Below are 23,203 nucleotides of genomic sequence, written 5' to 3'. Positions count from 1 at the left end.
ACAGCCAATGATCTGTCCCTTTATGACAATGCACCACATGTGGTTGGATGCAAGATTGGGACGATATTAAGAACACACATATATATATATATATATATATATTTTTTTTTAAATTATTATTATTATTTATTTATTTATTTTTAAAATTTGTTTTTTTTTTTAGCTATACTGTATTTGTCACACTGACACTCTGTGGTGAAAAGCTGCATGAACATACATCCACCATCTGACCTCACAACGCAGCACAGACCACTGATGCATGCAATAACTACAATGGTTTTGCAGTGCCATCTAGTGGCCAGTATAGGACCTCTGCTCATCCTGTTTTATAGGCTATAAAGAACAGCTTCACTGTGCATTGGGATAAATCCTACTAGTGTCTGGAACTGTATTAGAGGGATGCAACATCACTCTTCCACAACAAATTCCAACAAATTGGTGTTTTGATGATGGTGGCATCTCAGCTGCTGACCAAAACCCCCATAACTGCTCAGCTGGGTTGAGATCTGGTGACTGTAACAGCCATAGTATATGATCTACATCTTTTACCTGCTCATAACCATTCAATGACCGCTTGTGCCCTGTGGATGGAGCCCCCCCCCCCCCCCTGTGGATGGAGCCCCCTCCACCAGGAGATAAATGCTTCACCACAGGATGAATGTGCTCTGTCGAAATGACTCTTTATTTGTTGGTATTTATCTTATACTCTAAGGAGTTCAGTGGACCTAATCCAAGCCAGGAAAATGCCCTGGACAACGTAACAAAGCCACCAAATCCCCTTCATTGTGGGAAACACTGACCCGATTACTTTTTTGTTCCACTGTTTAGCACACCACTGCCTGTATGTTTTGCACCACTTCACTTGCAAAAGTGCATTTTAGGCGTGATATGGGGTTTATGCACTGCAAGCCAACAGTAGTGTCCCTCTCTGTGAAGTTCTGGACTGATTCAGGGCTTGCTCACTTTTTTATAGTGTGCCTGAATGTTTCCAAAACTGACATAAAACTTACATCTCCTGAACCCTCTTGATTACGAATCAAAATAAATAACAGGTTTGAATTATTCCATGTGCTCTTTGTGAAGTGGTCAATGTAGACAGTTGGATGACTTGCCCATGTGGAAGTTGCTCTGAGAGAAATCCTGAGCTAAGAGAATTTCCAGTAAAACATCCATAATGAATAGAGTTTAGATAAAAGTAGCAGAAATAAAACAGAAATACATGTTCAAAGGTTTGTTGTTCTTGGTCTTGAGTGTGTGGTTACAGCTATAAATATGTGGCATTTTTTGGTTCCTTTGATGTGTTTCTTGCTGTTACCAGCACCTCTGGACTGACACGCTGTGCACACGTTTTTTTTTTCTTTTTTCTCAGAAATAAATGTTCCTCTATCCATTTCCCAAAGCAAAAAGATATCATTTGAGATGTCTTGTTTTCCATATCCCGATCAAGACGATTCTGGTTGGCTATTTGACTCTGTTTTTTTTCCATTACACTGGACAGCACTCAGACTCAGGTTTAATTCATTTAGGTGTGTTTATTGAGATGAAAGTGAGAATATAATCAGATTATGACCTTGCCTGAGGCCTGTATGACAGCCAGGAGGGGCTGGGCCACCCATGGACTAATGCCCAGCTTTCTGGTTGTGGCTTCCTAGTTCAAAAGACCTTTTTATTAATGCTGAGATATTAGAGGGGCCACCACAGCAAAGGCAAGGCCAGGGATTGTGGTACCAATCCTCTCTATATTTCCAAACAATACATGGTTCAGATCCTGGGGTATTAGAGCATAAGTGTTGTAATACTCAGATGAATGAATAAGGGATATGGATTTATTATAGATTGTGGCACCTCCTGATATGCTAAAGTACATGTTCTGTAAAGCAATTTAGACTAATCACCTCTGATCAAAACACAATAGCACCAATATACTATTATTCAATCTTTTGCAATAAGTCAACCTTTTTTTAATTGTTTGGAGCTGTTAAATCCCTAGGATACTTAATTTACGTCCTTAAAATTGTAGCTATTGCCATGGATATAGAAACTGGTACAAAAAATGACATAATGAAAGAGAGGTGGGAAGGATGACAGGTGTTTTGGGCTTCCTGGAATGATGACACCTGTACCTAAGTATTTAATGCAAAGTTACCCAAGTATCACAAAGCTTTCATGACAGTTAGGATTAGCCAACCTTATGGAAGAGAGTTTCAAGCTGTTGCTTTCACCAATTACTGCTTTCCATATATTGTCATGGCAAATAGTTGTTAATGAGGTATGTGATTATTAAATATACAACATTTTTAAGGTTGCTATATTTGATAAGTTGCTAAACATGTTAATTACCCAAGGCAATGTTGTCATTGTCTGAGTGGCTTTGTTTTATTCAGACAGTTACAAAATAGAGACACATGCATCATTTTTATGCAGAGAAAAATAATCCTCTATTTCCATTTCACACTTACACCAGAGGAGTTTGGACCATTTATAGCAACAAATGGTTACACAGTTGTATTTGGCGGAAACGGCTCTGCTCCTGAAGATGCTCCCCAAATGAATCCTAGCAGCATGTGAGACATTCTGCGGGGATCGCAATAAACCCCCCAAAACAACAGAGCCAACAACAGACTGCCATCCTAATAGTACATGTACCTGGCCTATGTGAAACAACAACCATGTTGCAATTCCCCTTGGATGCTTACAAAGCCTTTCTCATTTGTGGCGTGAGCTCAGCAGGCAGGCTGGTCCCCCCTTGAATAAACATGCGTCAAGATACTAGTATCTTGTTACTCACTAAATGTACCTAGCCTAAATGAAGTAATAAGCATGTTGCAATTCCCCTTGGATGCTTACGAAGCCCTTCTCATTTGTGAGCTTAAGCATGCTGCCTCCCCTCTCTTGAAAGAACATGCGGCCAGATACTGTAGTAGTATCTTGATACAAGGGAAATATCCTACATCACTAAATGTGCCTAACCTATGTAAAGCAACAAGAATGTTGCAGTTGCGACCTTTCAAACCCTATTTGAGGTGTTGAGCAGAATGCCAAGTACTCTCAGAAGAGCAGATATGATGAGTGAGTGTGAGCTGTCAGATTGAGAGTCAGCTGATACTGATCAGCTGATGTGCTGTTTTGATGGAACAGCTAATAGCCAATCAGCTGATGGCATGCTCGACTTCAGTGTTCTGCCTGAACTAACACCATGCTCCATATATACAGTGAAATTAGTGGATGGCATTTCATTGTTATGCGCCACATGCCCCTTTTAATATTTTGATGATGATTAATTAATGACTCTCAAAATTCCAAGAACACATAATATTATACTTACACTGTAGTTCAAATGTTTCATACAAAAGCACTTGAGTCTCTAAATGCACTGTAAACATAGCACAGTGAGATTCTAGAAAGCAAATCATAATGTATAGTTTCAATTGAAAAGGCCCAATACAACTACACAACATGTCCTAGATGGTATGTTTTTCCTTCATGGTTAGTAATGAGAATTCATAATAGTCCTTAGCACAAGATAAAGCAAAAATAATTCAATAAATTATTTAGCCCATGTAATTGCAGATATATTTCCTACATCCACAACAAATCTGTTTGCAGTTTGATGAAGTGTGTTTGTGTCTTCCATGTGCCTGCAATAGTCAGAGATAAGCGTGTTTGTTTAAGAGGTTGTTTGACTCCAGGGCATGTGGCTTTGCGGATTGTGGTTACTGCTCTCTTGATCTATTGACCCGTATTCCTTTAAATCAATAACTGTCTAATTCGATACAACTCATTGTGTGTATCTTACATGCAATTAATTGATAAGATGCTTATCAAAATTGCACAAGCAGCTAAGACTTTGTTATGTGTACTGCATCGACTTACAGTCCCACATTACAATGAGTTTTTGGTCTTAGTATTCAGGCTGTGAAATATTCAGAACCATGAGACTGGGTGGAACTGCCCTTGACTGATTGAAGCTCCCCCATGAAACACAGTGATAGGAACAGAGGGAAGTGGGTTTATTAACATTATAGTATTATGTGTACTGTGTGCCATGTGCTATCATTCACTTAGGGATTAAAACCAATACAACTGTAGAGTTCCAGTGTGAAAACAGATGAAATAAATAGTTCAGTCATATATTATTAGAAAGATCCCACTAAAATAGCACTAATGCATTATTTATGGAAAAGGGAGTATTTCTTTCTGTACAATAAGTAAGTTACTGTAGTAAAATTTGGTGGTTTGATTGTTTTTGAAAAGACATGATTGAATTACGTTACATTAAGTAATTCACCAAAGGCAGTGTGTTTCCTATAGAGGGCCCTAGGTCGCCTGTGTCCTTCATATCACACATGCCATGTGAATTAACTTGTGTTTAAAGAAAAGTATTAGTGTTACCTCATTAGTCTGCATGGCTGGCAAACAGGGGGAAATCAATGGCATCAGTACATCAGCTGTTTTGCAAATAGCTCTCTGTTTGCTGTAATGCTCCCAAGCATCAACAGACAATGGGTCTTTGGCATGAGATCTATTCTTTTTTTTTTATTTATTAGTGTTATTCTTGGCTTTGCATGTTAAAGATCTCACATGCAACAATTCCAAGCACTACTGCCAAAATGACCATATGAAAATGTAAATATTGCAGCCATACCCATAAGTTTACTATCCTCTGCTTGTCGGCTCATGTCATGTATTTTCCTTCTAATTCCTTCCTACATTCTAAATTGGAGACCAAATACCCCAGAACCATCTCAGTGTCATAAATGTGATTAACTCCATGTTTCCTTTTGATCAGTTCATGCATGCAAATGTGAACAAAGTTCAACCTGATGGAAAAAATGTAAAGTTTCTGATTCACAAACACATGGGCTGAGAATAACTGAATTGCTTAGATTTATCTCCAAATGGGATTACCAAGACAATATTTGGATGTTGTCAAATTTACTTTATTTACACAGACGCTCCATCCAGTTTGGGATTTTTTTTTGTAAATCTTGCATGAATTGTATTTGCTTATCATATTCTCTATTTCCCCCTCTGTTGTGTCCTCCTCTTGGCAAATCCCTCCATCCTATTTTCCACACCATTAGGATGGGAGTATGAGATTATCCTGAGAGCTCATAGTTTCAAGTGAGTTTAAAACAGATTCTGAAGCACAAACCAACCACATAATGCGACTCAGATTCATTCAGTCATGATCTTATTATTTTCTGATTTACTTATGTTGCAAACAAATATATGCAACAATTAAAGTTAAGATAGGAATTCCAATTCACAAATATTCTGCAATCCAGTTACATCTGATTCCAAAAGTACAGTAAATTTCTCCATATTTGCTGCTTTTTTATTTTATTTTTTATCTTACCCTTAATATGCTAAATAGCCAAAAGGCCAGAATGACCCAAAAGGTCAGCTATGTAGAGCTCTTGAACTGTCTCATGCCCTGTTGCATGAGCAGGGATAAAACTAGTACATTCACATGAGGCAAAGAGGAACAGATCCAATGGGAGTTTTTAACTAATACATACATTCTAGGCTCCCATTGCCATTAAATATTCTGCAACAATCACAGCCTATTTCAGAGCGCTTAAAGCAGTCCCTATTCTTGTTTTTTCTCCAAATTGCTAGTCAGATTGGGCAATTTGGCTAACTTTGTCTAAATTGCGTGAATGGATTTAATCGGGCTCTCATGGCACAGTCATCCAGTATTATGTACATACCTTCCTTCAGGCATGCTGTGGTGGATTCTGAAATTCACGACAGACTTCAGCATGATATAACACTACAACCTCTAACCCTTGATAACCTATGTATTGATACTGCCTTCTCTACATCACCTATGACCACTAATACCTATTTTTTCTGGGAAAGTTGCACAATGCTGAATATCAAGTGGATTCATTTTGGGCTAAAATGGCTATAAATTATAATCTATATACCTTATATAAATCAAATCACTTTCCCTTGTCTAGGCTGATATTTTATACTGCACGGATGGTCAGAATAGCATGATGCTGAGTTTCCTTCCTGGCCAGGGACAGCTGCCAACATTTGTCTCATTATCTTGTCTTTGGCTATTGCACTCCTCAGGTTCACTTCCAACACTAACATGCCTGAATGTTTCTTTTCATCTCTAACCTCTTCAACTGGCTGACTGGGTCAGCCGTAAAACATAGCCAGTGTGGGTACTGAAAGTCTTTGTCTGTCTGTCTGACTGTTGTCTGTTTGTTTGTTTAACTTTTATTTAACCAGGCAAGTCAGTTAGGAGGTTTCTGTTTTGTTTTTACAATAATGGCCTGACAGAAAGCAAAAGGCCTTTTGAGGGGTAAGGGGGTGGGGATAAAAAATAATTTAATTAGACACACAGACAAACAACTTACAAGGACATTTCAGCACGATGGAGACAAGATGGAATGTGAAACAAGATCAAACAAAAAAAGGCAAACACAATGACAAACCATAATGACTAAGGTCAAGTAGACGAGCAAACTAAGGACCCATACTGAAATATTTTCAGAGATGGGGAGCAGCGGCAAGTGAAGAAGTATGCGAGCCATAAAAGGAGGTGCTAAAATATTAGAGGCTGCACATCTGCCAAATATAAACAGATGTTTCACCTTAATTAATCCTCCTCACCTTCACTAGTGGTGAGTATTAGAAGAATAGGCCTTTAGGCCTTTGTTATCTCACTTCAAACTGTCAAAATATTTATAACGTTTTGCATACTTTAAAACGTTCTTGTGATGGTATTCATTTGCCTTGTTTAGAATATTTTTGGGCGTGACTAAATAGAATAGTAGAATTTCTAAAGTAGATTTTTGTAAGTAACATATGGGTAGACATGTGGTTGTGAAGAAAGCTAGACATGCAGTTGTGCTTACTGTACAGTATACAAACATTAATACCTCTGGCATACATACTTTTCATGATAGATATGACATGTACAGTTTAAACTACATACATTAATAACACTAATCTTGCTATCACCATACTGTCAGTCCTTCAGTCAGTCATTTTAGACTGAAAACCCCCCACCACACCCCACATGTCCAGCCCCATCCATTCACCCCAAAAGTAAAGAATATTTGTGGTTATGTAACACAACCGAAGACAAGTGGTTAAGTGGTGCTGTAACTTCCCAGTTACAGCAGAAGGGTACATTTTGTGAAAGCTGAAGGTGAACCTACTGTTCAGACTAATTAGAGGAGGAGAAGCGCTACGTCTTCTGAACATTCAAACTGACACCTTGCGCAAACGGCTCGGGGGGCCAGACACACCTTGCTGTTTACTTGTCAAAGGTGAATGGGAGAGGGCAGCGTAGGGTCAGGGGGACTGGAATCGTGTCTTTTTATTCATCTAATTGAATCTAAAGAAGGGGAACATTATGAGTAGGGCTGTAAGGGCTGTAAGCTCAGAGGAGCTGAGGCTGAGGCTCAGAGGAGCGGAGGCTAGATGAACTCTCCCTCCCTTCTCCAGCACTGTTGCTGAACCGCAGGCAGACAAGGAAGAGCCTGTGATAAGATCTTTACAGAACCGCAAGAAGTTCTGAGGTGCAAAATATGGTAGAGTTGCTATCGCGTGCGTGTGTGTGTGTGTGTGTGTGTGTGTGTGTACTTGTGTGTGTGCACATGCGCCTGAGTGTATGTGCAAATTGTGTCAAAAACACTTTGGAAATGAAATGAAATGGAGTGACCCCCGCCATGCAGCCCCTGGCTCCCACTGGCCCCGCATTGCAAGAGGAGCAAACAGCCAGGTGTCTGGTTCTAATCAGAGAGGCATGGTGGGGTGAGTCCCCCCCCCCCCCTCCCACCTGCTCCCTGGGCTCAGCTAGATAGTACAGGGAATTATTGGAAGGTGCTGAGGTAACTGTCGGGAGACAGAGGGGCCCGATCAAGTAAATCTCCCAGAAGAGGGGAATTTTGGCCCAGGAGGAAGTATGATAGAAAACAGTCAGCTATGACTGATGACCGGAGGCAGAAGTCAAAGTGCCAAAATACTTTAAGCAGATCACTCCGATTAATTTCTCATTCAATAGGTCTCAGGGTCTATCGCTAGTGGAACTAAATAAATATCTACCCAAGGTATTGGACAAATATGTACCTGAGAAAAATGCAGTATATCTGTGTCCTGGAGATGGGAAGGATAGATTTGGATATAAAGAGAAAATTCTTCCCTCAAAGCTAAACTCAAACTTGAAACTTGTTTTTTTTTTTTGCCCTCCAGCTCACCCTTGAAAACTGTTTTTATGATACTGAACACCTCCCCATTTCTCTGATCATGGAGTAAATAAAGATTTGCACAGTTTTAGAGCGAGCAAACACCACATGGTGTTAGAATACATAGTGTAAATCTTGTGGAGGGCACAGGAGGTAGTTTTTATGTAATAGATGGTTCACGGATGCTCCAAAGTGTGAGGTAAAGGTCAAGTATCCTTTAAAGGAGCTAATGTGATACTTCCTTCCCGTTCAGTGCGGGGACAAACTGAAATCTCACAAGTCAGCACAGGGTCAGGAGTGGGAGTGTGACTCTGTCTGCATGTCCTGTAATTTAACACACGTGTATTTATCTTTGCTGTTTGCTAACATATTTGTTATGACAAACTAGGATTATCTCATTGCATGATAACTTATTCACTGCCATCGTATTGCAGTCCATACCCCCCATCTGTTCAACACATAACTGCCATTTCTTATGTCCTACGAGTAACGTCCTGTGGGTCCATTATGGAAATGGCCACGAGCAGCACATTGAGATTTGACATGGATAGAGTTTCATAAATCTCATGAGTGGCTCCAAGCCTTGTCACCACATTACAGTGCTGAGAGCTTCCCCAGTATTGATTTCATGGATATCATCTGTCTCTCTGTTTAATATAAGATACAGATGTAAGAACTCTTTCCCACATTTGAGATGTCATGTGTTTTATGAAATAGCAGGGGACTGTTTGTTTGGTCCCTGTCCTTCCTGTGAACAAGAAGTGGGCAGACACAGCGGACAGTGGCATCAGGCTCCAGGAGTCCGGTCTCAAGGGTAAGAGAAGCGCTGAGTGATGAGGGACTGAGTGTGTTAACACACGCACACACACACTGCCACATTAAAGTCTTCGTTCCAGACCCTTACCCTTGCCTGTGGGCACTCAAAGACTTTCTGCAACAACAAACATATATCACAACAATGGCATTTTTAGGTAAATAGCCTGATGAAAATGTGTCTCTTTTTTCGGTCTTTATTGTTTATTATTTCACAGCATGTCCTAAATTTTGCGCATTGCATTAAAACCTAGATCAGATGTCCGTTCCATGACTTTTCCAGTTAAAAACTGAATTACCAATTCTTTTAAAAACACTACATGCATACAGTACTGTAAGAAATTGGAATATGCTGTACAGACAGCACACTGTTCTTGTTGGATGACTCTATAAAGTTGAGTGCATATACAGTATATCGCTGCTGTCCTGTGAAAACCTTGTCACTCAAGTTTTGGTGATTTTTATGTTTTCACTTAAATTGAAGGATTACATGGCCCTCTATGGGTTGAGAAGATTCTACCAACCTTGGACTTATAAAACCCTTTCAAACTTGTTTGGATAAAATCAAAAATGCATGGTGGTCAAGCTAAAAACAAGGCTGCTTTTCTTAGCTCCTGAAAAGTTGACATCCAACAGGGACAATGTATGTTACACACACATGCTCCAATTTATGTATATGTATGTTCATATAGATAGATTGATAGAGCAAAGTTGTTTGTCAATATTGACCAACATACCTCTTTTATCAAGACACAGGGTCATGTATGGATTTACGAACAACTTATCTATTCTATTACAGGTGATTTCTGAATGTTTCTAATATCTTACTTTGAGTATTACTGTAGCTGTCTCTGTATTTAGAAAGGTTGAGTCACATGGTCTGGGATAAAGCACTCGTTGACCTCTGACCTGACAGTGCTTGCTGCAACGAACCCAACTGGTTCCATATCATCGTTGAAGCAAAAATAACTAGCTCCATATCCTCTCCTGTGTCTAAATTTCCAAGGCTGGATTAAAAGCCATTCAAGTGCTCAAGTTAAGTTCTTTATTGTGCACACAGTAATTGACTTCTGAAGCCCAGCCGGATATTTAGAGGGTTTTTCTTCAGGCTCCAATGGCCATAATGGGGAATGGAGATGTCAGACCCCATTCCACTAGTATAGGGGAATTGTAGAGCAAAAGAACCACCATCAGCTTGATTCAAGCTCAGTAACGATGAGGAACTGAAGCATCGAATAACAGTTGAATAAGCATACAAAGGTAATCCTTGCAAACAGCTTGTCCTACCCAGCATGTAAATATTTAGAGTCCGTTACCAAGCATTGAAGGCAATGAAGAAATATAACTGAGCCATCCTTTTTTTCCTCAGCCCCTCCATACATCCAATAATGTAAACTTGCTCAATGGGAACAGCAGATGTAGCTGCTAACACTGTCCAGAGTCTCGTGTCTTCGTTCCAGAAATGCTGTGAGGAAATATAGATCATGTTCAGACTCAGCCTGGCTGGCACTGGCTTAAGGTGCAGATAGGGAAGCTTGGAAGGGAAGTTTGGTGTCACAGCTGCAGCCAGTGTGTCAGTTTCAACACTATTATTCTGATGGGTTAGGCATCTACATCCTACAAAAGTCTGGTGGGTCTGTCTCTCTTGTGGAGCTGCACAAACTGCCTTGTCACAGGTCTAAACTTTCATTTGTCCTTGATTTGTAATTTGATTTCATAACTCTAGATGCTTAGTAGAATTACAGGAAAATGACTGTCCCATTTTTCTCAATCATTTCAAGCTGTGCCATTCATTGTCATATGATTTCCATTTTCCAGAAGTCATACGTCAAAACTCAGGACAACATAAAAGTCAATTTTGATGGAATTGCTTTTCAATTGAAGAAGTCAAAATCTGTTATAACTAGCTTTTGTGATGCTTCAATACCATAGTGTTGTATACTTAGTTATTATTGTGCTAGGCAACCAAGATCAATGATAAGATAGTAACTGAGGACATTCTGACAATGCAAGGGTTTATTATTTAGGAATCAGGTGTTTTCCATGACTATCATTTGCATAATTACTCCCACAAGTCATCATGTGTCATATACAGTATATCTTGATTTTTTCCTGCCACAAGTGAATTTGTATAGCATTATCTATGCATGTACACAACATTTTAGCAGCACACACAAGGAATACTCTCAATTTAGGAAGGGGAAGTCATCATGCCACCCTCTGGTGGCTGCATTTAAAGCTCAGTAAGAAAAGGCCTGACCTAGCCTATCGTGAATCTGATATAAAATTATATCACAGAGCAAACTGAGTCAAACACGACCAGGATTCCATTTCCATATAAGTTTATTGGTTGTAACCACATGCGAGGCACAAAAGACAAAACCGAGTTTTACAATATTTTATTGCAATGAATTCATTGTAGGCTTCTCTTATCAAAAACTACTGTTTGGGGAAGATAGTCACCTCGGCAATCCAAAAATGATTGTTCAGGTAAAGTTCATGTAATTAATTATTCAGGATAAATTATTTTGTGCTTGCCAATGTAAAAATGAATGGGGATTTCTGCATGAATGAACACACTTTCTCTCTATTGCTGTCTCTCTCTATTGAACAATCATTGATGTAGCACACACTTAAAAGTTTCACAAGCTTTAGTTAATTTTGGCCACAGAGTCTATCAGAATGTTTTGGCTCGTATTCCAAAGAGGGAGAATTGGAAAAGCTGATTACATTTGTTTAATTGTTGAAATGACCACCAGTCTGCTGGTATCTACTAAAAACATTTTTTAATTTAATTTCTTTTGTGAAAACTTATGAAATCACCTCATTATTTTTTAAAGATGGGGACCAGGCTGATCATGTACAATACTAACTGACAAAGGCTAAGCCAGGAAGGTTTTTTCTTTGAAGTTTTTGCAGGCATCGATTATGTCAGATCAGGACAAGGTGTTTGATAGAACCGTTCCTATGGATACGAACAGTGAACAGGGAAACAGGGAACAGGGAACTTTGTCATGTCTGAGGAATATCTATGAGAATTGTATCAATGAAAGTGGTTGATTCTGAGTAACTCGTGGAAATGGAAATCATTTGAATAAATCTCAGTGAGTTAAATTGCTTCAAGACCCTCCCAGTTGAGTTCAGCTTGCAGGACAAAAACTCATATGCAGCATGAGGTGTGAGCGACGTACTACTGAAATTATCCAAAAAATGTAAAAATAAATTAGTTCTTTTTCACATGTGAAGTACAAGGTGCAGTGCTGTAGATAGTATTCATCATGATGGAAGGAGAAAATGAGTGTCTACAGTTCAGGCCTACTTCTTGCACTGATGTCAACTTGTGAAGTGTGGCATTGGCATACCTGGAACAACTTCGTGGTCACTATTTGGGCGATGTGAAAAATTGGGGTTATGCTTGCATTTCAACCTCTCAGAAATGCTGCGGGGCTGGACAGTCTCCTGTCGCAGCCTCAGCTTAGCTCCCTCTCCATCAATTTTATGTTTCGTTGTCAGCTGGAGGAAACATACCACAGACACTGCAGGACAAACTGTGAGTTCTTTGTTTGTTTAACTAAAAGAAGTCCTCCGTAAAAGAATACCTCCTTTGTGCTCAGAAATGGATTAAGCACTATGACTATTACTGTTTACAGGTACTGCATCAACATAGTGTCACTGTGTTTAGGATTTGTGTGAATTTGTGCCAATTTGATATTCTGGTGAATGAAAAATTTTGAATAAATGACTAGCAATAAAAGCACTCTCCCCAAGCCCGAAATATAAATATTTTTCAAAGCTATCTGGAGGAGCCTTGTAGTATTTGCTCTCTCTGTGCTGTGACAGGCAGGGATCACTGACCAGTGCGGCATGCTCTTGGTTGACTGTTCTCAAATATAACAGTAAAAATATTGACCTGATCACTTGTTTGACAAATATTTTGCTACTTCAATATAGGTACAAAATATATGTTAAAGTCATTGCTGAACATATCCATCAGCATCTTACCATTTAGGGAAAACATAGCCTACTTTGTTATTGCTATTGCTAATATGAATCCATGGGAAAGCTATTAAAAATACACAATTTTCAACCACCTTTCATCACTACCAAGTTGATTAATGGGCGTTGTGTATCTTAGTGTATGTGTGGGGATGAGAATAGGCTTTGGTGTGCTAATGACTTTGGTAGTGACACTGATGTATTGGTGTGTCATGGAAAACAAAAACTAAATTCTTTTGGACTTGAAATAATGCATGTTATCAGTATGTTACTGCCTGTCAGCTTTGTGGAGGTGGGAACCATCATGCTGTCTAAGCAGTTCTGTCTACTTTCTTTCAATGGAGCCTCTTTTAGATTTAAACAACTACTGAGGATCAGGGACACATATTTTGTGTCTCTTCTGCCTTCCCTCTTATGTGTTTAACTCTGGTGGAAATACCTGGATGACAAAAAAAACAACAGCCAGACACATGAGACCTTCTGAAGGGCCAAATGCGTTTCACCTTTTGCTCTTCCGTGGCAATTTCTCTTTTCAGGTTGGCCATGCTTAACTAAAACATTTATGTTATAGAGAGCCTAAGTCCCTCCCCTTCCGCTGTCCCCTATGGGACCTTATTTCGGAAAAAATATGTACGGTAGTCAACGGCGACAGACAAATAATTGTTTGATCCCGTTTGAATTGTGCCATGAATTACACATATGATGTTTTGTCAATTTAAAAGATAATTTTGCAAGTCAAGAAAGTCACAGTTTGTCGTAAAACAGTACAGTAACGTTTAGTTTTGTGTGAAACCGCTCAGTGAACTACATCTCTCGTCTCGCACAATATACGTCACCAACACCAACATGGAACGAAACATAGGAAACACACAGGCAACGTTAACGTTAGCCCCCACTGTACTAAAACCATCCTAAACCAGTTTAAATTCGTTCTTACTGTCTACCTTCCAGGTTGTGTATAATACTCCTGCTATCTGAGAGGGACTTCGCTTCAGCGGCTCTGGGTAGCTTGTGGAGAGAGAAAGTTATGACGTCACTTACGCGACTTTTGGGTGTGTAGTCTTTCTAATTATGTATTTTCACAGTCTTATATACTTCAACAGTTTTACGACAAACTGCGACTTTCTTGACTTGCAAAATTATCTTTTAAATTGACAAAACATCATATGTGTAATTCATGGCACAATTCAAACAGGATCAAACAATTATTTGTCTCTCGCCGCTGACTACTGTACATATTTTTTCTGAAATAAGGTCCCATGGTGGTCCACCGGAAGGGGAGGCACTTAGGCTCTCTATTGTGATCCATCTAAAAAAAAAAAAAAGTGCTTTTGAGTGTCACATCTGCAATGTCTACATCTACATTTACATTCCTCTGGCTTTGAGTAATGTATGAGTCATACTGGTATGATTCATGGCAAAGGTTGCACGCAATTTCTTCACACAATGCAAATATGTGTGTATAAAATTAAATACGAAATAAATGCACATACATTTACATATCTTACTGAATACACTGTTTGCAGGACAAATCCATTCAAATGAATCAGGACAGTGTGAGAGGACAGTGAAACAAGATGAGTTATAGATTATGATCTTCCCAGTAAATACATAAACTGTAATTTCCCCTTTGCAGACCCATGCATGTTGCTATCTTATCTTACTCCATAAACAAAATAACACTCTGTGACTAGCGCTCATTTCCTCCAGCCTTGTGTGATCTACTGATAAGCTAAAAACAGAAAATAACAACAAGAGTTGATGAAAAACAACTTTAACTTATTAAATGAAATTATTACGATGTTTGCTCCTTTTAGGTTTTTGGTTTTTGTATTTTTATCACCGACTGACAGAAGGGATAAACTTTCCACGTGTGAGCATATAGTTTATCTTTGCTGTCAAGCTGGCAGAGAACAACGATACAAAAACATGCCCTTTATTGTCTTGTCTGAAGTGAATTATCTTTCTGTCTTGAACTATCTTGTTTGTTTATTGTATTACTATCATAATGTCCTTCTCTTAAGTAGATGAGCCGGCATGAGCTCAACTGTAACACTGTATGATTTGTGGTCTGTTAAAGTGCACTATATTAGGGCAGAGATGGATAAAGCAAGGAGCAACCTGACGTGAGGCTGTTAGCAGGCTGCATAACGCTCTGTTAACTCTTTTTTATTTGAATCACAAATGGAATTTTGATTGCATGTCTGCAAACCCTGGTTCCTTAACACTTCAAATATTTATATTTGAGCTTTTGACAACTTTCCACCTTAGACATAACATTTCACATTACTTCAATGGAAAGCTTTACATTTTGAATTTTAGGAGGCTATTTTTCTTCACCACACATTTGTCATATTGTAGTTTTCATATGTCCTTCATTTTCCCTACAATGTAATGCTGAAACCTTGGGACACAGCTAGCCTCAAGGGGGGAAGAGGAAAAGGGGAGAACTCCCACTCTGCCCCTTTCTATTGCAAACAGACACAACAAAATATGACCTTCTGTTTCAGGTATCTTCTGGTGAAAACATGTGTGGACCAAATTATGCACAAGCCAATGGTATTGTTTACATCCAGAGGAAAAAATAACATTCTTGTGATGAGTATTTTTTGAGAAAACAAGTCTGTACCAGATCGATGGGGCAAAAGTGTAAAATTGCAGGAGACTACATGTGTGATGTTCGTCGACTTCTGCAAACTGAAGCACAGCCCAGTTCTTACAACTGAGTGATTAGTCTTCTAAAACATATACAATATCTGCCTTAAGCTGCAGGAAACTCCCCCCCCCCACAATGTGAAATGTCTGGTGAAGAAAAATAGCCAACTAAAAATATAGCTGGATATTGTTGATGATGTCAAGATATATTTCTCCTCAAATGAATTCCACATGTTCAAACACTCAAAGAATACAATGATGCACTGATAGAATTTCTTAAGGCTAGACTACATTTGAACGGCTCTAAGGTTCAACTAGAGGTGCGAATTTGGTTTTAAAGGAACAGTAATGACCCACTAATATATACTGAACCCTTTGAAACAGTGAAAATAAGTAATGGAATTTGACTCAGATGTATTAACCAAGGCTGGTCATATGCAAATTAACTTTTATGTTTGTGTGTTTGTGTTTAGGGTGTGTTTGGACATTGATCTATCTCAGTGACTTAAAAAGTTGACATTTCAAGAGTAGGGCAGCATTTGGAAAGCTGGATAATATAGAAGGGTGTATATGTATTTCAAGTTAAGTGTGATATAAAGTAATGGATTTTAATTAATGTAGAGCTAACTGCAGGGCATAAGAACAATACAGATCCACAGGATAGCCGAGGCTGGTGGATGACTGATGACAAACTCATATCAAGGTGTCCGTCCTTGAAAGTGAAAGCGTTCAGCCGTTTTGAAATATTACTTTAATTGGATAATTATCTTTTAGAGATCCACTCAGTATGTTTCATAAGTTTTATGACAAACCTCATACTAAAGACACAATTAAGATTATCTTCTTAATTTTGGCTATATAATGTTCTTGACTTGTAGGTGGGAAAGAAACCTTTGGAACTGTTGTAAGCCATTGTAACCCAAAATACAGTTGTTTTAGTTTAGTGTTCACACGCACTATAAATGTAAACAAGCCGTTTACTGTTTCAAAATACAATACTGTCTTTAACAGTCAGTTTTCCTGGGCCTGGTCTGCTGAAATTTTGTGAAATGAGCACAGTGTCTTAAATGCAAATGTGTGCTCTGTGGTAGAAATGCATTATCCCACAATGGAAGGATTATGTGGAGGACACACAACTAGGAACAGGCAGTAGTTTAACATTTAAATAACGTGGTGGAAAGTAAGGCCGCTGTGGTTGGGGTGGTGGATGGGAGTATATTTCTGCTTTTACTGTAACTCGACTGGCCACCCGGGTTCATTTCCCAACTCATGCCAAGAAGTGTTTCTTCTCAATCATGACCAAAACTTCACCGTAACCTTAACCAAATTGTTTTAGTTGCCTAAATCTAACCCTGAGCTTTACCAAAGTTGTTTTACTTGCCTACATTTAACTGTTAGCTAATCTTTTCACATGATGAACAGTGAAAAGCATGAATGAATGAATGAATGAATACATTATATGTGCTAGTTAATGATGATCATCAAGGATGTGGAAGTCAAGACCTGGTTTTGCCATGGAGGGAAGCAGGAGAAATGTTCCTCAGGCAAAGTCATGTAATTATGTCTGTTTCTCATCATAGCAGCTTTAAAACATTTCAACAAGAAATATGAGTGAATATGAATTCTCTTCCAGGTGGATCAGTACAGCTTAATCATGTCTACTGATTGATTAATAACTTGAGTACATACAGTCTAAGAAAAGTAATGTACACTATATAAAACATCATATTTCATAAAATATTTTGCCCTACAACTTTGCTCACTCTGACAGATGATAGGATGATGAGGATTGAGTGAAACAGCCCCGCTGAAAGAGAGGAAAGCATGTAACTGGGCAGGGTAATGCGCACCATATGTAACGGGCCTTGAGATTGCCGAGAAGATTAACCACTCACTCCCCCAATGCAAGCTGTAAATTGAATTTTCCAGTTAAAATTTAATCAATCAGGAATGTTAAAGAGGCTACGATAGATCCCTTTGGTTTTTATTTTTAGATTTTATTTTGATAAACATCTTCTTCCAGATGTGCCCAACTGATGCTGCTGTTAGCTCAGGAAGTGCATTTGTACCCAGCTGCTACTGTAAGGAAATAACGTTCAAAATAATTTGCTCATTCATAAGAAAAGTTAATGCATTGCATTAAACTACAAGAAACAATGTTTTTGTTATATAATCTATCTGAAAATACATTATTTCTTATAGATTACCTTTTTTATGTGTTTGTTTAAAAAAAACCATTTCTTTGCTTTTTATGTTTGCGTCATGCAATGCATATGATTCATCATTATAAAAATCACTTAAAGTCGCTTAAGTCAGGCCATTTTCTTTTTAATTAAGCAAACACACATTCAGGTTTCAGAAACGTACTTTTCTTGCTTGTTTGGCTATCAACCCCCTTCACTGTGTGAACATGCACTGCCATAAATTTATACAAATGACAACAAAGAATTGTTTTACTCTTGCAAACTTTAGTCAACCCACCCCCGCTCTTTCCATTTTGGTCGTGGCCTGAGGCCAAGTGAAACATCTGAAAATATCTGAGGATCAGGCAGAATTAGACTGACCATGGTGCAACACCCATTAAGCACTGGCAAACACTGATGAAAAGAAGAAGATAACATCCTCACTGAAAAAAAGAGACATTTTCTATTGCTCTACAAGAGACTCATCTCACCAATGTGGAACACAAAAAACTTAAGAGAGACTAGGTTAGCCAAGTCTTCTCAGCTTCATGACACATGTACTTGTTTTGTGTGTCCTTTGTAAGAATGCACCTTTACGGGATGTCCTAGTGGCTCAGTGGTCTAAGGCGCATACCATGTACTGTAACCGCACCGTCCTGGGTTTGAATTCAACCCAGGACTTTGTTGCATGTCATCTCTCTCCACAATCTTTCCCCTCTCTCTGTAGAGGACAGGAAAGTATATCTAGCTGTAGATGTGTCACTCAAAAGTTTACTTAAGGCAAAAATGCCAAAAAAGAATGTACTTCTGTTTTAAATAAATGAAAATAAAAGTTTTTCCCATGCCATTAAGTATTAACAAGTTAAATAAACAACAACAGCAACAAAAAGTATTAACAAATTAAGCAGTAACAATACCAACAATACCAGGAAAAACTAGATCATGTGACCTTTCACCTAAGCTCCCGTAGGCATTAAGCATGATGCCAGTCCAACAATTACACAATCTACAATTCACAGTATAGGCTATACAAATGTGGATATATATGACGTGAAGATATACTACACACAATATATGTGAATTACTATGGGAAAACACGACTGTTCCTCAAGTGAAAGAACCATTATAATGTCAAGTGACCCAAGCAATAAGTAGCTTAGCCCTAAAGCTATTAGAGGCGCCTCTCTCTAACCAAATGAAAGGTGTTAATCTTAAAAACATGAGCAAAGGTTCCACAGCAGACAAACCAAATCACATACAGACCACCGACCAGAGAAGCAGGCATACATATGAGCTGGAGTTCACAAAAAGGGGCAAATGTTGTGCAAATGAGTGCAAAATGCCTCCACAAGAGTGTTTATGTCACCCTCTGTGAACACTTAACAAGTTCAATGGCACATTATTCAAATGATGATGCATTGTGTTGTGTTCAGGTGAAGTGGGCAGCCACGGGGGTTTTAGAGTTATGATTTGTTATGGAACTTTTGTGCTTAGAGATGCAAGTTTTGAGTGATCTGGTGGTCTACCCAATGTAAGCTTAGCCACATGGGCATTTCAACATGCAGATGACATTGTTGGTCTTGTATGTGATCATTGATTTTGTATGATTTACAAGTTCTGGAATTAAAGTTTTAGTCCTAAAGGTGAAATTGCACAATTTCATGAGAAATAATAAATCACACCAAATCAGTTGATTCAAACAAGTTTGAGAGTTGACACTCACTAACTAGACAGTCGACTCTTGGCATCTGTCAATTCCTCTTTTTCCCACGGCGCAGCCGGGGGCAACACGAGGCACATTCATGTCAGGCAGTCAGTCAGACACCTGTTGCTTCGCGAGATGATGCGCTTCGTCAGATGGCCTCTAGAGGGCGTCTTTGACTGTGAGATACAGTGTTTCTCATACAGCATGATCTCACACAAATACATGAAATGAACACTAAATCTCTAAAACGGCGATTTACGTGCTGTGGACACGTATTATGGGAAAATAACGTTTCTCCACCACAAACTGAATTACGTTCCCCCGCAACAAATTGAAATACATTCCTCCACCACGAATTTAAAAACGTTTCTCCGCCACGAATTTAATTACATCCCAAAGGTTGGTTAACGGTTAGATTTAGGCAAGTAAAACAAGTTTGGTTAAGGTTAGGGTTAAGGTTATGATAAAAGGCAAGTAAACCAACTTGGTTAAGGTTAGAGAAATGGTTTGGTCATGGTTAAATAAGAAAAACATTCGTTAAAAATTAAAATGTGACTTACGGTTGAAATGCACTTGGAAAACGCTGGGAAAAACGTACACGCCCATACACCACCCCGACCACAACGCCCTTTCTGGCCACTGTGCTACTTAAATGTCACACTAGTTCCTGTTTATAGTCGTGTCTCCTTCACCTAACTGCTTCGTGCTGGGAAAATGTAAATTTAACACTTTATGTTCCACCAACACATAATTGCTGTTAACATGTCGTGTTCATTTCACATTTTTCTGTGAGATCAGTCTGTTCCCATACAGAGGCACAAAATCAAACGTTGGTCAGTGTATACAAATTGATCTAAATCGATCTCTAATGTGCCTGATGTGTGCATCACGTCATGTTTGCCATGTGGAGATGCACAGACAGCAGACCAGCAGCATTGAACAGTCTCCCGGTGTGAAAACAACTCGTCTTCGCTGCCCTACAAATTTTAACGGAAGGTAACATTATTATCTTGTGGTATTTAAGTAACTTTAGTGGAATTTGGTAATTTTACCATGTCGCACTGCTTCAGTGCATAGAATTGAACACGCGCTGTGGGTCTGTACAGGATCTGTGCTTGTTCAACTAATGAGCTATACGTCTGTGTAAATAAAATAGCTAATTGGTCAACAGGCATACCAATTGACCAATTGTTCAGGTGTTTTAACATGAAAACGGGCTTCTCCCTTGACTTCAAAAGGGATTGGGTATTGCATGTGTAGTCTAGTGTAGTCTTACGTTTACACTGCATGCAACTTGGCTAATGGATCGCTCTATTCTGACTGATTGTGGTCAGTGCGAGAGGCTCTGATTGCATCTAGCAGTCTAGCACAGCTACAACGTTTTTTCAACAAATCATGCATTTTTTGCTTGATATTGCCTTTGATAACATTAGGCTATGTTGTTTTGATGAGTTAATATAGCTGTCTAGCGAGTGCTAATTAGGTAGCATAATTCAAAAATAAATAGAAAAAACTCAAAATGACTTACCATCAGCCCTAACAATGGATACAACAGTTCTCCAAGCATTGTTCCTGTGGTCTTTCAAATGAATGTTGTAGAGAACTGTGAAGCTTTGTAATGATCTATTGGAACTATAGATCATGAAACAAAATCACATTGGTGGAGAAAAAAAGGAGTGTGAAAGTCTGATTGGCTGTTGATGGTCGATGACTGTGAAAAGTTCAGTGATATCCAATGTTTCTCGGCTGACAAGCTTGTCCACACATCAGCTAAGTTTCCCTTATCTCTGTCACTTAGCTCTATAGGAAATGAACAAACTTCTGGTGACTTGACGATTGTGTTGCTCACAGTGTGAATGTGGAGTTAGCCTCTTGAGTGCCGCATACACTGTCTCAAATGTAGCTTCCTATGGTCGCTTCCTACGGGTCAAGGAGTTGATTCCAGTGACTCTCACAGTTAGAATCAGACATTTTGGAGTCATATAGGCTACCACTACTGTTGAGCCTTCTGGAGGTGTCATTGGCCTAGTTTAACAAAACATCAGTGACTCAGCTCACTTGACAACAGCACTCAAACACTCAACCCTGTAACATGTTAATTAGGTGGTTAGTGAATGGTGCTGCTTGTCTGATGGTTCTGCAGATCCATGATGGTATAGCCCGATGTCCTCTGGATTATATTTAGTGAAATGAAGACTTGCAACATCATGGGGATAATTATCAATACGCCGAATCTCACCTTTAACAATACACAACTTTCAACTCGTAATTACAAGCTGGAAAATTCAACAGGCATCTGTGAAGGAGAACGCTTGTTCGTTATGAGCTCACAGCGGGAACACTCCCACGTAGCTGCTCTGAAATGCCAGCCAAGTCCAGCCCAAGTTGTCCTTAGCATTACCCCTGCATGGTGTGAATGGTGCATGAGTGAAGGCAGCCAAAATATGCATCATGTCAACACTCACTGGATAGTAAAATGGCAAGGTGGTTGCTTACAGAAGGACAAAGAAAAGTAAACACATTTTCAACAGCAAATTATAATATTAATGTTGTATTTTCCTTTGCCAAAATACACAATGACGTTGGTCTATGATGAAATGACAGCATCTTATGAAACCCAGACATGGGTAACAACAATGATCTAACAGTCATTAGTAACAAAATACTTCAGTGAATCCAATTGAAGTGACTTGATCGTAGGGGTAAATGATTGACAGCTTCTCCCCGCACACAAGATTTGAGGAATGGTATAGGTTACTAACCACAAGTTAACTAGGGATTTTCTGGTGATGAAATGATTGATGAAACTGTCTTTCACTATGGTGAAATGATGATGAAATGATTTCTTGATCAGTATGAATGAGAAGAAATGTGAAAATGTTCCATACTATAAAGTTGGAGGGGAGATGAGAGGGATGTCATTTTCCTTCTAAACAAAAAAAAAAAATGTTGGATTGTTTGAAAATCTTGCCTCTAATGAGCTGGATTGTCTGCAAATACAGCTTATAACCCTCTCCCATTAGTCCTTCTAACCATTATCCAACATCCAAAATATGTTTCCATATACAGGTAATTACATAATAAAGGAAACAAGCCCTAGAAGTCCATTTTAGGTTTTCAGATGAGTGATGTTTTCAAACCCATTTACCTAAGGACTAAGTTGGAGTGTTGTGTACATTCTTCTTTAAAAACAGAAGAGGTTGTGTACTTTCATGTGACACATCCCATTCACACTCCACGATTTACATTGGATAAACATTTCCAAGTACAGCGTCAAAAAACAATTGACGAACATGATTTTGTTTGGAGCTGCAGGGTATGAAGTGTATTAAAAGCCTTTTTTAAAAGCTGGTGCATTCTCCTGGCAATGTTTAGGTCCCCGTAATCCCTTCAAGGGCAAGGTAAAAGCTGTGCACTTTCACCATCTCAGTCATCACATTTTAAGCCACTTATAGGAGGCTGTGAAGCAGTGCCTCAGACAATGTTTTTCAGCCCTATGAAAACAAAACACCAAATGATGGATTTTCTCATAGAACAATGGCACTGTTCTCATAGAATAAATGCGCTCGTGGCACTTGGCAAATCCATACCATGGAGCTTTGAAACATGTTTTGACACTTTGTAGTGGTGTTTCCCTCATT

This window comes from Centroberyx gerrardi, chromosome 5 (assembly GCF_048128805.1).
Source record: "Centroberyx gerrardi isolate f3 chromosome 5, fCenGer3.hap1.cur.20231027, whole genome shotgun sequence".
NCBI lineage: Eukaryota > Metazoa > Chordata > Actinopteri > Beryciformes > Berycidae > Centroberyx > Centroberyx gerrardi.
The sequence above is the reverse complement of the archived record's forward strand: the minus strand, read 5'-3'. Positions refer to the sequence as shown.